Genomic DNA, 17,034 nt, shown 5'->3' on the forward strand with positions numbered 1-17,034 from the left:
AATAATGAGATCAAATATTGTTGCACATTTGCTCTTTGCATAAGCATCTCCATTTCCTTAAAGTACTCATCAACAAATATATTACCTTGAATAAGGCGTCGAAGTTTCGTTTTGACCTCTCTGTAATAATGAGAAGGAACGTAATGGTTTCGCATCATTTGCTTCAACTCGTCCTATGTTTCAATTTCCCTTTTGTAGTTTTTTTGACGATTAATTATAAGTTGAATCCACCAACTTAATGCATAATCTAAAAATCCACGGGTCGCTAGTGAGACTTTTTCCTCTTCCCGACAGTTATAGTAATGAAACATAAGTTCAATTTTTTTTCCTACTCACAATATGCCTTGGGATTATATTGTCCATGAAATTGTGGAATTGAGAACTTTAATTAAGCTAAAAAAAGGTTGCCCACCATCATTATTAACCAAAGTCTCATTATTTGCACGAGAGACACGTCGAGCATTATTTGCATGAAAACGAGACAGATCAACATTATCTCCCCAATTACGATTCAGACTCTCAATTTTGGTAGTTAAATGTTCCAAATTTTTGCTAATCGTGTTTAGAATAGTGTCTCATTGCTGATCTTGAGAAACTTGAACCTCTTGATTCCTTTGCAACTTTCCAATCATAGTATCGCAAATCATTATGAAAGCTTGAAAAAACACAACACTCAATAAACGAAAAAAATAAGCAAACCTCACTATAATGCAATCAAAAATAAAATAAAATTCTCAATGAGGTAAGAATTAATATTATGAGTCATTTAAAAGTGTCTATATCAATCAATTAGAATGTATCAAAATTAAACTAACAAAGCAAACCTAATAGCACATGAGTCCAAAATCGGCTAGACACCAAAAAATTGTGTTGCATGGAGGAAGAAATGTGCAACATGTTTTAACCTACTAACACAAGAAATAATAAAGTGTTAGAATATGTATAGGAACAATAAAAAGAAAAAATAAATGAAAACCTAAGGCTAAGAGTTCATGAAAATACTTGAAACCCGAAAACTCGAAAAATTGCAAAGCAACTTGACAAACTTTGTTTGAGGTGTTCCCGATTTTCAAAAATCATGAAATTTAAACCAGAGCCTCCTAAAATAATGTAGATTTGATCGGGAAAGTTTTGACACAAAATTCAACCCACGAAATAGTTTTTAAAATTTTCTTTTTTTTTGTAATTTTCTATTTTTCCACTTTTTCGATCATTTTTTTGTGAAAAATATTTTTTTATATTTTAAAAGGGTGCTAAGAATCAATACGTAAAATTTTAGATCAATTGAAAAATGTTTACCCACTAAAAAATATTTTTTTTGAAAAAAATTATGGGTAAAAACTGCTTATAGGTTGTTTTACAATAGAAATCAGTTTAAAAATCAACCATAAACACGGAAAATGCCCAAATATCGTACCAAATGATAAGGCACAAGTGTGGAAGTGGATCGTAATGTTTGTTCAAGTTGCGAATTTGATTTAGGTCTCTAGATGTTCTGAAAGAAACTTGGATTTTAAAACAACTTGAAACGCAAATGAATCCAAGTCAGATAAAAAAAAGAAGAAAACAATGAAAATAAATAATCAATATGAATAAAATAGAATAATGAGATCAAATATTAGAATAATAAAGAAGAAAAGAAAGAAGATAGATGGAAAATATAGAACGTGGCGTGTAGAAGTCCTGAGAAGCATTGGGAACAAGAATAATCCACAACTCTCTTTAAGCGGCTCTAATTTCCTCTCCAAGAAAGAAAAATTGGCAAGAAAAAGTTTGAAGATGATCACACAATATGAAAAGATTGTTAAAACTCTTCTAAAAAAAACCTTAAGAGAAATTCTTGAAAAGAAAACTCAAAAAGAATTTATTAACTCAAAAGAAAAGTTGAATAATAATCAATTGTGTGATTTGTGTACAATGCAAAGACCTATATATAGGCTAGCTAAATAAATCTAAATAAAACTCTTAAGTATACTAAACTCTAATTAATCTAAACAAGAAGTAGTTTTAAACTAAACTTTCTTGTTGACATAAAACTTGTAAATAACTTAAACTATTTAATAATTATTAAAGTTCGGAATAATAAAAAAATAAGAGTTGATAAATACAATATTTGACTCATATATAAAAAAAATTTAGCCCAAAACCCGAACTCAATATGATATAAATTCGAATTAATAGCCCGAAACTTATAATTTTCGTTATAATCTCGTCCAGAAATTTTACTTGTGCAGTCTTCACTAAAATGGTTATAACTTGAGCTCCCAAACTTGAAATCGAGTGATTCAAAGTGTGTTTCGAAGCTAAGAGATAGATCTTCGAACGCCATGAGACATCTCAACCTAGAAATGCCTAAATCCCATCCAAAAAGATGTCTCAAGTCTGTTGATTTCCTAAACTTAAAAATTGACTACTTCGGTGAAGGAAATTTAATAAATTTCACCCCATCCGTGCATGTATCAATCTCTTTTTCCTCGAAAAGATTCATCCCCAAAAAGATTAATAAATTTAATCATATCTCGACTTTTTAGGAAGAGTTGGGAAAATGTTAACCTATCCCAACTTTTAGTTTTCGTTGGCAAATATTTTAAATCGATTCTTTACTTCTTTGAATCGATTGTTTTAGAATTGATTAATATTTGTAACAAATTGATTAATATTCATTATTGTTGTTTTAAATCGATTCTTTGCTTCTTTGATTCGATTGCTGGTTGTTTTATTTATTAAATCAATTCTTTGCTCCTTTAATAAATTAATTAACAATGTTCATCATGTAAATTAATTAATAATATTATAAAAAACCATATCCAATTAAACACAAAGATTAAATTTCAAATTCAATCATAATAAATCATTAAAACTTTAATTTATATTTTCAAAAATACCCTTCCAGAATGACAGAATCACCAATAGGGGTGAGCAAAATTCGATTCGATTCGAAAAAATAAAATAAGAAAGTTTGAATTTCGAGTTGTTCGAATCGAGTTATTTGAGTTAATTGAATCAATTCGAATTTTTGTTGAATTTCTAGTTCGAATCGAGTTGAATTTTCGAATTCGAATAACTTGAATAATTCAAATAAACCGAATAAATTATTTTAATAATATAAATTTTAAAGTTATATTATTATTTATTATTATTTTTCATCCCCCCCCCAAAAAAAACCCTTTTGGCTCTTAGTTTCCCCCATTTTCCCCAAATCAAATCTCATTTCATTTCTTCTCCCAAAATCAAACCCCCCGACGCCATTTCCCAAATGAAAATACCTAAATCAAAGTATCAAACCCTCATTCCTTTTTCAGTCTTCTTCTGTTCTTCATCATTCTCAAGGTTTATTCATTTCCTTGTGGGTTGTTTCTCACCCTTTTTCTCTAGGTTGTACTTGTTTCATCAGGTAAATTCTTTTTTTTTGTTCTGTTAATCCGTTTAGGGTTTTTTGAACTTTTTTTTGTTTTTTATTCCCATTTTTACAGCTTTGATTATTCCCTTCTTCCTTTAACCAAATATTTTTTGTTCTATTGATTGTACTACATTCTTAACTTGTGAATTCCATTGGAAAATCTATCTAGGTTTTTCTTAAAATACAATTTCCATTGAATATCTATACATAATTTTATTTTATATATCTAAGCTTAACTAGAAGAACCATTTGAAGTATTTTTTCTTCTTAATTTTTGGTGATTATTTTTTTGTTTTAAGCTTTTAGGGTTGTGTTTAAAATCGACTTTGCTAGAGCTCTTTAACATTGAAAAGACGTGAACTTTTATTTTCCACCATTAATGGCATATGTTGATGTTATTCTGGATTGTGTTGGAGCAGCCTACCTCTAAAAAAACCTTGACTGCTTAAAAGTTGATGGCAGACTTTTCATCATTGGCTCCATATTTGGATTTGTCGTAGAACTAAATATTGCATCTATGTTCGCAAAATGACTTTCAACCCAAGGTATTAATCATGTTCTAAAAAATAATAGACCAGACCCTTTATTGTATAATAATATGTTGCAAGACAATTAAAGTGAGAAGCTTTAAATATGAATGCATTCTTTTAAAGAAAGTCACCTTATCTAAGGGAAGAAACAGGTTGTTGAAAAACACTTATGATGGATGCTCGTGAGAAGGAGTATAAGGCTCTCTTCAACGAATGAATGGCAAAGGGAACGTCATGTAACACCCCAAACCTGACCCAGACATTATGGCCAAATCTAGAGATGTTACGAAGAAGGGCTTTAAAACAAAACTTTCATATTAAAACTTCTTGTATTAATTTTTCTAAAAGAGTCCACCTTTTCGGAAAAACTTATTATTATTCACTTTAATGAAACCATCATTTATTGCCCTTTTAAGTAAAGCATAAATTTGCAGCGGAAGTTTATAAGCCATTATAGTTGAAAATTGAGCTTGTATTTTCAAAAACATTTGTTTGCATAAAGCCGTAGTTTGCCAAACATCCTAGTTTAAAAATCTAAACGCATCCAAAACCAAAATTATAAACAACAGTCCATAGAGTCCCAAAATTACAAAACTCTCAAAGAAAAACCACTGAGCCTCCGTCGTACCAACCCGCCTATATTTAAGGATTACCTGAACATAACAATCAAACAAATGTGAGTTTTCAAAAACTCAGTGTGTAACTAAACAAATTCATACATACACATAAACTCAGATTTCTTAGAATATCAGAACAGAAGCGAACATAAGTCCTTATGTGGGGTATAAAACATACAGATATGCAAAGTCCTACCCCCATCCTCTACACACCATCTCCAACCATCCCAATATACCATGTGGGGTATGAAACACCCACCCATCCCTACACACCACATAGTGTCTTTATGACACTTATCAGAATAGTTTGCAGCCAAGCTGCCAATATATTGGTGAAATGTCACCTCATAGAACACTTCTTCCAAATATAAAAATCCCACCCCATATACAGATACAGAATACTGATATACAGATATAACAGAGTTAACATGACTCGCATGCTTGTATATAGATATCATACATGTTTATACAAAATAGTCAAACATACATATCAGTTTTCCTAAACTCAATCAGTTTATCAGAATAGCAAATCTCATGCACTAGGGTTTGTTTTGCCTTACCGACCCTACGAAAGGCCCACAGTTGATCGGAACAACGTATGTGACCCTAGGGAAAATTTCAAAAATTTGGGCCCACATGCCCAAATTAGCCTTGTCTGTGTGGCTCACACACCCAAATCGACCTAGCTCGTGTGACCCACACGGCCACACACTCACCCGTTACACGACCATGTGTTACACACGATCGACTACACGGTCGAGCACACACTCGTGTGGCGTCGACAGGCCAGTTTATGGGCTTTTACCGAACGTTATTTTCTTGTGTTTTTGTTACACTCCTGATTCATTTTTTATGCGAAAACAATCCCAAGACACCAGAACCTAAAAATCGACATTACACGCCTCAAAATCAGTCTTTAGTCCTTAATTAAACCAAATTAAAGGAATAGACTATAGTGAAACTCAAGTGTTCATTGCTTACCCAACTTTCGGAACGATTCCAATACTAGGATTCCATAGGAGGAGAGTTCCGTTCCTCACGATTCGCTGCCAACAACCCAAAAACAACATTAGCGAAAAGGACAAAATCGATTTAGAACAGCTTAAAAAGTTACCCCCAACTCGTGCAGAGCCCTACTATCTCTACTTACCAAGCTGCACGAAGAGACCATAAATCCAAAACACTGCGATTTGAGAGGAAAATATGACAAAGACCAAGAAGAAAAGAAAAGTAAATTTTGACAGAGGGGAAAAAACCAGAACGTCAGAAATGGGAGGAGTTTTGGGAAAAAATTAAATAAAAAATTAAATCAAAATTTTAACACCCAATCCTAACTCCCCCTATTATCCCACTAACAACCTTATCCCCCAGAATTTGACATACTATCATCTTCAGTCCCACAGAACCTCTTATCAGCCAATAGAAACAAAAATTATCATTCACGCTCATACGAGGATTTGAACACGAAACCTCAGGGCAAGCTAACACCTTAGCACTCAAACCAGCAGGCTTATTCTGATATGAGTTTACCAAGAATATAACATAAGCCCACCTAAAAGAGATAAGGCTAAGACCAAAAATAACATATTTTGTAAAAGTGGGACTTGAACCCAAGACCTTAAGCACACAATCAAAACACTTAACCACTGAAGTAGACACTCATTTATGACAAAATCCATTGAAACAAAGTTAAATAAATCAGGGCGTTACACGTCAAGTAAGTGAAATACTTACTAATAGAACTAGATTGTTGCTGATGGTTTAATATAGATTGATTGTTGTTATTTGGCTATTGGTTTGTGTTGTAACTGAATGTTAGTTTCTTATTTGACATCTTCATTGTTTGCTCAACCAATAATTAATGGATGTATTGATGAAAATTTTGATTTAGCTTAACTTATGGTTCTTTGGCTATTACTGAAATATTCTTTCCACGTGTTCATGTTGTTTCTCATCTAACTCATTTAAATAGAAAAGTTACATTGTTATTTTTGCACTTGTTAATGCAGTTGAATTTTAAACCAGAAGACCTAATGATGAGGCACTCAGTTCGAATGATGATGGATAAGGCTTACTGCATATTATGTGTGTATATATATGTTATAGCAGCTGATGAATGCAATTGTCCCAGAATTTTTTGATGTCATGGGGAATAGGTTGACAACATGTTGGCAACACATTCACTGAATGTAATTACCTAGTGATATAATGGACAACGAGCTGACAACATGTTCTCACGTGTTGACTGCTTCTATTAGGATTTTGTATATAAACTAATAAGTGCATTATTCAGTGGTAATTTTGTATTAATATGATCAGTTTATGTTAATTACTTGTTCAATTAATATCATCTCAAACTTGTACAAACCTAACACATACAAATTTTATCATATTTCACCAAAATAGGCTTTTCAAAAGTCAAGAAAAAAGTCGTAAAAAACATGGGACCTAAGCCAACTATGTAAAGTGTTGGCGTAGATGAAGTCTATCCTAACATTATTAAGGTTGGCATAGAGCGGTCTATCTCAACTCTTTAAAAGTCAGTATATGAATGCTTTATTCCAACCCTTTTTAGGTCGCCTATTTCCTCATATCCTTTTTCAAAGCTTGGCCTTGACTAGGTCTTTGCCAACCCTTCAATAAAGGTTGGCCTATGTTGAATTATGCCGATGCTTTTTCCAAAGCGTTGCGGTACCTATGCCAACCGTGCTAACAACAACGTTTTTGGAAGCGTAGAGAGAATCGTCAAGATGGCCTATGCTAACTTTTTTTGCGTCGTCCTAAGTAAAAAAAAGTGTCGTCGTAGGCCTATTTTGTTGTAGTGGTATAGTAAGAAATTAATACGATGTTCATTTATGAAAGTGCTTTGGTTAATTAATTGGTTGGGTTAAATTGCATGTGAACGTAACATTGAGTTTGGCGGAGAATTAAATCAATTGGAAATTTGTTACATAACGATTTAATTGTGACATTTCGTACCTGGGCTTAGTGATCGGGTCGGGTATAGAGTGTTACAAGTCAAATTAGTGTCATTCCAAGGATACGACGAAGACATCACGAGAATGGGTGGGGGAGATTGTTACGGGTCACGAATCAAAGCCCGTGACGAACGTGTACAGAATGTCCCATGGAGGTCAATTGATGAAATAGGATCATTTGCTCAGTTAAACTGGCCTGATTCGTGGAATGGTGAAGCCCATCTACTTAAAGCCTTGGTGGCCCAATGAAACACTAATAAAAGTTGAGTTACCATGGTTAATGTAAATCTTAATGGATAAGATTGTATAGAGTTCAAATCCCTTATGACTCTCATCTTGTAGATAGACACTAATCTCAACCGTTGATATAATTCAATTTATACCGTTGGATCAGTGTGAGCTCAACTATAAATAAAGACCTTCCCCTCATTTGTAATCACTTCATCCCATTGTACTTTATTCTTGAGTTAAAAAATATATTTGAGAGCATTTACTCAAACATTTGGTGTGCATTACTTTCTTGTGACTTTTCTATTTTATTCAAGTTCATTTGTCTTTGAGTGGCTTTTGTTTTATTTTGGTGCCTCAAAGAATTTCCTTTGTAAATTCTCATTTTCAAGAGTTAAGTTGACTTAGGCAGATTTGAAGCAAAGAAATTGCCTAAGGCCGCGCGGTTTGCTAAACTAAAGTTCTAGTCCCGTGACACATGCACAAAAGTATAATAATAACAGAAATTATTTTTAATATATTATTTTTCAATTATTTTGTTTCTTTATTTATATTATTTGTAAATATTTTAAAATTAACAATAATATTAATATAAATTAATTTAATATAATTTAATTATAGAAGGTGATGCACGAGATAGAAAACTAGTATAAAATATTTAAAAGTGCAAACAAATATAAAAAATAGAAAACTATAAAAATTTTATAAATGCCACAAAAATGATAGAAATTACTAAAGCTGTAAAAAATTAATAAAATAATAAAAATAGAAATTACAAAAAAAATATAAAAATATGAAAAAATATTTAAAAATATAGAACCTATTCTATTTTAGTGGATTTGTGCTCGTTACCTTTGAAACTTGGAATAGAATCCCACCGTTGCACTTCATGGAGTGATCTTTGACCGAATAGGAAACTTAAGCTACATAGATTATCGGGTTTTCATGCATTCTATGGTGCAAAATTTGTTGCTTTAAATGCATTCGAAGTAGCTTAACTTGATTATCTCTAGACTTGCCATTTTCTACAGTATTGTCATTTTAAAATAATTTTTACAATTTTTACAATTTTTTCGTAAATTTTTTTATATTTTTTAAATATTTTAGTAAATTTTAATATTTTTCCAAATTTGTTTTTTTTTTACAATTTTTATAATCTAATATAATTTTTTTGTCATTTAAAAAGTGGCTAAGCCACCTGCACCAACCTCTACAGCATCCTGCATAGTTACACAACATCACACACCAACCATGCCAGCTATCATGCCTACAAATTTCCGCTATAAACGAGCTGCGATAGAAAAAGCACATGAAGTTAGCAATAGATGTACATATACTAACTGGACGCTTGAGACTTGAAAGAAAAACGTCACTCTTAGTTCTTGCTTTTCATATAAACTCATAAGTCCACCGTTTGCTTATGTACATCTTTCTTCTGTTGAATTCTCTTATTTTCTTCACCATATACCTTATGAAGTTAAAAATGCTCGAACCAGAAATGGAAGGAAGAGATTTGTCCCATATGAAAATTGCCAGTATAATCCAAGTTGTTCGCCATTAGCTTTTAGAAGCAGCTTACAAACAATACATCGTCTAAATCCCACATCCTGAAGATACAAAGCGACGAGGCGAGCAGCAGCTATAAAAGAAGCCGGCTTGGACAATACAAAGCATACCTTTCTCGGCCTTTTGGCTAAGATCAAGTGTAGTATCTGTTCTTATCAGTTTAATATCTGATACGTGGGCCATTGGCCCACATGATATTAAATTTATTTTTTGAGGGGGCGGTTCATCACAGTAGCTTGCTACTGGGGCTTTAGAGCGTCGGCTGTGCGTTGCACTATAGTTTGGGCCTGGCGCACCCCAACCAATTTGAAGTATAAAAACTATGTTGTATCATCTGCTGTTCCGTTCCAGAATGTAAAATTCAGATAACAAGGGCGTTAAATTACGGTATTGCGTTTGTAAGCGTAGCCTTTGCTTGGGAAGAAAATATAATAGAGGAGCAAGTGGGAGAAGGTGAAATCATCGTTTGCCACTGCTTCAGCACATTCTTTATAGACTTTTAGAATAAAAGACATTCAATAACGAACTGGAATATCTGTAAACTTATATACCATCCGATTTGAATCTCAAGTCTTTATAGAAGTTTGTGTGTTTATGACAAGTTTGTGCCTAAGAGTCTTCACTAGTTCCCTAATGTTATATGCAAACATTGGAGTATTAATTCAGCGAAAAGAAATTATTTTGGGATGTTGAATATGTTGCTATATGTCGATACAGGATATCAATATGAGATTGGAGAAAGAGGAGGGGATGGTGACGAGAAAGGTCAGTTTATCCATGCTGTGATTGAGAGCCGGAAAAGTAGGAGAGTGGATGGGAGAATCGAAGGGAAGGATGGTGACTTGGCCTTTTAGGCTTTGTTGGAAGGAAAAGAGAGACCCTTTCTATGTTGTGCTTTGAGGGTATGTATAGGAGAGGTGATGGTTCTCGAGTGGTCTCCTCTTGAGGGGAGTCCAACCGTTAATAACAGATGGCGTAATAGAGGACTCGACCGGGTGGTCAATGATGGATGGTTCCTTCCATAGGGGCATAGCCAGTCACTTAGTGATCATATGGACGGTACAAGGTGGGGGGCTATTATCAAGTGTCTCTGGCTGGTTCTCGTATTGCCACGTGACCCCATCAGGGTAGGGGCATAACAATAATCCTTTACCCCAGTCAAGAGGTAGGTCATAAAGTTACTATGCCTTAAGACCATTTGTAAGTTGCCCCCGTGGGTGGTAGCTTTTGAAAACGAAGCAACAAGACAAATGATGTAACCTCCCCAATCGGCCTAGGCGTCAAACCCGAATTCAGAAGATTATATTAGTCACTGAAGTGACCCAAAGAGCTATCAAAATTTAGGAAACAATAATTTTAAAGATTTTTTTTAAATTTAGTAGAAAATTTAGTTTAAATATCAATTTATCATGCTTCGAAATTATAATTAGAGTATAGCAATGAAAAATGATAATTACTAATATTTTTAATAAAACTGGGGTTCATGCATAACTATTTAATAATTAAAAATCCTAAAACTTAATTAAATGTCATGCGATATAAAAAGTTCCATGCCATAGTTCGAAATAAAATAATATGGTTTTTGAATAGTAATAAATAATAAATAATAACTCTAATGTGTTTTTAGTAAAAACAAAGGTGAGACCCTCCGGATGTCGTGCCCGCATCCTAACCTGGTAGGCTATCTGAAAAGATAAAAAATAAAATGGAGTGAGCTGCGTTCCATTACAGGATAATCAGTGCAATCGATTAGCATATAAAATCACATCATATAACATAATTCACAATAACAAATTCACTATGTAGGAATAATAGATCAATTTAATTATGTATAAATGTATACACATATATCATATCGTATCAGCGATTTCATAACTTCAAGCACATATTTCACGAGTGCAAATAGGTTCAGTTTAACAGATAGGATCATACCCCACTGCTACACACCATAAGAGTTCCTCAGAACTCGTCCATCCCTACATATTGTGTTGTGGGTTTAAACCATAAAGTTACAGGTTAATACACTGCTAGATAGTTGTGAATGCACAAGATAGTTGCAGATAAAAGCTACCAGATAATTGCAGATTAAGAGGCTTCCTGATTTTCCTCCTTTCAAAACATCCCATCCTATGCAAAATATGACATGCTTATAATAGATTAAAAATGGATACGAACAACATGCTTATAATAGATTAAATATGTCAGCCATACTTATGTTCTCACCTAATCGTTATAGTAGCCAAAATGCATTCTTTTCAAAGATCCAATTTAACGGTATCATAAGGTATGTTGTCCTAACAAACTCAAAAACAGATACAATAAGCATATTTATTCACAATTATTGCAAATATATATAGTTGTAATGCTAATTTAGCCAATAAGATCATGAAATATAGCATTATTCATATTATCAATGACTAATTTAAACAAATCATAAAATTTTGTGCAAAATTGTAATTTCTAAGAAGCAAGGGAGACACAATCGTGTGATCGGCCTGTGTGGGAAGCCCTGGACCGGTTGAGGAGGTACACGACGTGTGGCTAGGCCATGTGAGAGACTGTGACTGTGTGGCATTTGAAAATTCAACCTACAGGGGAGACGCGACTGTGTGGCAGGCTATGTGGAGGGTCCTAGGCTGTGTGAGAAGTGAATTCCTAGAGTTTCAAGGTGAACATGATCGTGTGAAGGGGCCACACAGGTGGCCTACACACCCATGTGACTGGCTGTGTGGTATATTCTAGGCTCGATTTTGCCTCAATTTTTTCGTGAAAGAACACACATCTATTACTGGAAGACCGAGCGATAATCCTCACGTCCAAAACTAATCCAGAATACCTACAACAAGTCTTTCATCCAAAAATTACGTAAGAATTAGAGATTGTTTTCAAGATTTAACAAAATTATCCGGATTGTAGGAAAGACTCGAAAAAGATTCGTTATTTTAGATGAAAGATTAACATTGAATGTAATTACTATGAGAATTTGGGATTACCTCTCGGATTGAATTGAAGCTTACCAATTCTTGACAAGATTAATGATAAAATCGATGGTGCTATACTAAATCGATATAAAGAACGGGTTGAACAAAGATTTATTTCAACTTCAGGATCAAAACTAAATTCCAGCAACGGTGAGAAAAAAAATCGTGAAAAGGGATGATGAAAAGAAATATGAAGAGAAATATGGAAGAAGAGAAAATAAATCAATTTTGATTTGGAAAAAGAAATTGGTTTTCAAGTTCAATTAGGAAAAATGGCTGAATCTTTAAGGCTTCAAAACTTTAAGGGATGTTAGGTAATTTCCCCTAGCTACCGAAAAAAAAAAGAATTGGAAGGGGAAATGGCATTATTCAAACTTGAGTAGTAAAAGAGATGGATGTTTTAACCAATTGGGCTACTACCCATTCTTGGTATGTTATAAAACTATTTAATTGGGCTACTACCCATTCTTGGTATGTTATAAAACTATTTAATATATATCCTAGTTTGATTTTGGTCATAGGTTGCTAAAAATAGAAAAGAAAATGGGAGGAGTGTGGTTTGAACCTTGGACCTCTAAGGGAATACACTAGCTATATAACCATAAGACTAAGCCATTTCTAGGTAATTTATTTCTTCTAACCCTATATATTTTGGGGTGTTACAAATGATGCAATTATTAGCCCTATAATCCTAGATTATATAATGCCTTGCGAGACAATTGAAATTCATGTAGACTCCTTTTAACAATGTGTTGATGGATCCCAAAAAAGGTATATATAGGGGCTTTTGGTGGGATCCACATTGAGGCCAACATTCATGTCTATAATAATTGCCTTCTCTTTCCTTGTAAAAAAAAAGTTTTAAATTGACCTTGCCTGAGACAAAAAGCAATAGTAAGATTTTTGAGTTGTGAGTAAGGTCAATTTGGTTTAAGGAAAATTTTCTTCTATTTCTTACAAAAATTGTGGTAATTTGTGAATATTTGGAATTGTTCTTGCATCATAGGCATTGCAAATGTTCGTAGGTATTTAAAATTACGCTAATGCTGAAGGTAAAACGACCATTCAAAATAAAGCTTGCCTTGAAGGGGATAGCAACCATTCAAGATTATGGAAATGTAATAAGATGAGTAGCCCTTTGATGAATAAACCTTTAGTGGAAGGGTGTGAGAGCAGTAACTTGGGTGGTTTCGTAAGAGGGTAGCGTGGGAAGGTATCGTTTGGGGTGGAGGGTACTCGTGAGAGGTAGTCGTAGGAGGGTACACTCACAAGAAGGTATCGTGAAAGGGTACTCATGGGAAGGTACTATTGGAGGGTACCGTGGAAGGGTACTCGTGGGAGGGTATCATGGAAGGGTACTTGCAAGAGGGTACTCTCGTAAGAAGGTATCATGAAAGGGTACTCGTAAGAGGGTACTCTGTATTGATTTTTGAAGATATGCCTCACTTTTGCAGAACCGTTGAATGGTTCATAGAAGGACTTGAAAATTGATGTTTGAAGTCAAATGTCTTACTCCCATACATGAGGGGAGGCTTACAGGGGGTCTTGCTCTTACAAAAGGGGGAAGGCCTACAAGATATCTTGCCCCCACACACAGGTGAAGGCTTATAGAGGATCTTACTCCCACACATGGGGGGAGGTTTACGAGAAGAATCATATGTCGATCGCACTACTGTCGGCTCTTGTAACCAAAAATTACGTGGAGAGGGAATCCTACCACGTCGAATCACATTCGTTGGCCAAATTTACTCGCCTTGGATTTACGTGATTAATGTCATGTTTAGCTTTCCTATATTGCGTAAAACTTAAAAAAATGAAAAATCAATAAAAATGACAGTAAAAAATTTCTTACGCAAATAAAACTGATTTATCATTTGACGAATATGTAGAATTTTAAATATAATATAATGAAGGCAGTGAATGTGACCACTTTTGGGAACCCTTCATGGGTTCCCGTTCTCAAACTTTTAGCTTTTTTTTTGTATATGTGAATATATATACGCATGGGGATGTTACATCATCTTGGGCACTACTACTCTTTTTTATTTAATAAATCTCTAATATACACATGATGCATACGAGGGCATTTCATGGGAGCTATCTGTGGGTACTTTCTCTTACCACCATATATATATTTTATGCATATATACATACACACGGGGAAACCCCTCGTGGGTTTTCCTTTCTTTACCTTATATTTTATTTTAACAAGTAAAATATTTACATGCTTGGGGATGTGGAACACTTCCGTGGAGTTCAAACCCTACGAAAATTACATCTTCAATATATAATTTTTTATAACACACGTGCATTGCGAGGTGGGAACTCGTTCAACCAATTTGATTTTATTTATCAGTGCTACTATTAATATGTATATATATACGAGGAGCAAATGGTGGGTTCATGGCCCACTTTTTCTTAATAAAAATGAATATATATATATATATATGTGAGGGATGGTAATCTCCAATTCTTCTACTTTCATTCCTCTTTTTTCTAATAGTTGTTACCATTACATGTCTTGCAACTCGGTTTGAATGGCGACCCAACTTGGGAACCCGAACAGCTCGCCTCTCCCACGCCTACGGCTCACAATCTCTTTTTTTGTTTGACATCCACAACTTACCTTCTTTCGCGTCCACAACTTGTCTTTTCCCGCGTCCACAATTGACCATCCCCTTGTCCGCTTGACGTCCACAACTCGCCTTTTCCCACGTCCACGACTTGTCATCCCTTGTCCGCCGAATGGTTACATCTCGTCATCTCATTATTCGTACATCTCATTATCCGTTAGTCTAGGAGGGATAACGTATCCTCATGCATGACACCTAGTTATCCCCTAGTACGTCCTATCAAAGAACCATGTGTTATAAATACAAGAAATAATCCAAGAGGGAAGGGAAGACTCAGAGAACCATCAACAATTGGTGCAGTAAGCGTGGAAAATTTTTTTATCTTCAAAGTAAACTAGATAATCTAAGATGGCTCACCCAAATGAGGGATTCCCAAACCACCCACCTTCAAACTGAGAAGAGAGACCAGATATCTATAACCATCCCTAAGAGTCAAACCGTTTTGCTGGCTGGTTTACTGACCAACTATAGAACCTAGGTAACTCCAACCAAGGAGTGGTACTTATGGTTTTTTTTTGTCTTAGATTGGTATCCGAAATTTTTTTCCGTAAACTAAATCAATACCTAAGTCTAACGCTATTAAATTTAAGACACGTGGCGGAATAAGATTGTGAAATGTGGCATAAATGACATCATCATGTCATAATCTAAATTTAAAAAAAAACATATTTTTTCTTTTGACTTTTCTACCCTATTTTTTTGTTATTCCTTTTCCCCCTTTCTTTCTTCTTCTTCTACTTCCCTCAACGCAAGTTGTTACCTTCATCGCCGTTGGCGGTTGGCCTCCTTTTCAACTTAAAAATGGCACCTGAGTGACAATCAACGATTTTTTGTCTTCTCCAACTTAATCTCCTTCCTTTTTCAGACTTTTCAAATCTCTTTCATTTCTCTTTTTCTTAGATTTTCAAATCTAAAAAACTTTCAATTTTTTAACCAAAAGCTTCTTCTCTATTTTTTTTTGTTTAATCGAAACCCTTTTCAATATATGTTTGGAAAAGAGAACATTTTGTGTTTATAGATAATGAGGATAGGTTTTCTTTTAGGCAAACATGAAACATGTTTCAAAAAGGGTTTTGAAGGTTTAATTGAATAATTGAATGGGGATTGAGTTAGGGTTTAAGGGTTGTTGTAGGGTGTTGTAAAAGAAGCTAATAGGGTGAATTTAAGGGTTTTGGTGTTCGGATTTGAGGGTTTAACGGGGAGAGAAAAGGGAGGTGAAGATTGGGCATTAATGTTTCATGGATGAAGGTTTATTTCTGAATTATTTGAACCATTGTAATCATGGAAAGTAACCTGAAAAAAGGGAAATAATAATCATTACTTATTTGTACTTTATGAAAGCAAATGGCCATGATTAAAGCTCAAACAGGGGTGAAGAAAAACATCAGGAAACTGAACAAGAGTATAATCAAGCATGGGTCAAACCAGATTGTTCATGTAGTTCTTTTTGCATTGTTTTTCTTCTTTGTTGTCTACATATGGTCCAAAGAATCCAGGAGATAAAGTTTGCGAGACTGGAGGATACATTGTTGAATGGAAATCGAATTTTTTTCCAGCAAAGTTGGTTGTGAAGAAGGCATGTTTGGTTAAGGAAGGGATGTGAACTGGGTTTTTATTTTTATTTTGGTCCAAAACTCATTGTAATAATATCTTGAAATTAGATTTTGTTCTTTCTTGAAACAAATAATACTTTGAAGAAGCCATTTAGTATCTATCAAAATTGGTTTTTTTTTTGCAAATTTAAGAAGAAATCTTCATCGATCGATTTGGTCCCCCATCTTTTTTCTTACTGCTTCCTACCCACATTTGTTTTTCAATTCTTTTTCCCCATTGCTTAAGTCCGGACCAATACATAGAAGAAAGGAGACCATATTTGATGAAGAGTGTTGAAGGAGAAAGAATAAAGGAAAAATTAGAATCTCTAACTATAACAGCTTGTTTTCTAGTGGTGTCGGAAACAATAGTTTTGGGACCACAATTTTGACGTGTTAGTCTGTAAATATTAACTATTTAATATTTATGAGGTCATTAAGGTCTTATTAAAATTTTATTAAGAAATTTTAATGTTTGGATAGTTAATTATGGAAAAAGGACTAATTTG

The 17,034-nt window shown here is 34.0% G+C and overlaps 1 non-coding gene across 1 annotated transcript; it reads left to right on the forward strand.

Moving 5' to 3' along the window:
- Nucleotides 1-9,425: 9,425 nt before the first annotated feature.
- On the forward strand, nucleotides 9,426-9,620 carry LOC128036487 (U2 spliceosomal RNA). Its single transcript, XR_008193282.1, has one exon. It is a non-coding gene; the product is annotated as a U2 spliceosomal RNA (small nuclear RNA).
- Nucleotides 9,621-17,034: the final 7,414 nt, after the last annotated feature.

This window comes from Gossypium raimondii, chromosome 13 (assembly GCF_025698545.1).
Source record: "Gossypium raimondii isolate GPD5lz chromosome 13, ASM2569854v1, whole genome shotgun sequence".
Classification (NCBI taxonomy): domain Eukaryota; kingdom Viridiplantae; phylum Streptophyta; class Magnoliopsida; order Malvales; family Malvaceae; genus Gossypium; species Gossypium raimondii.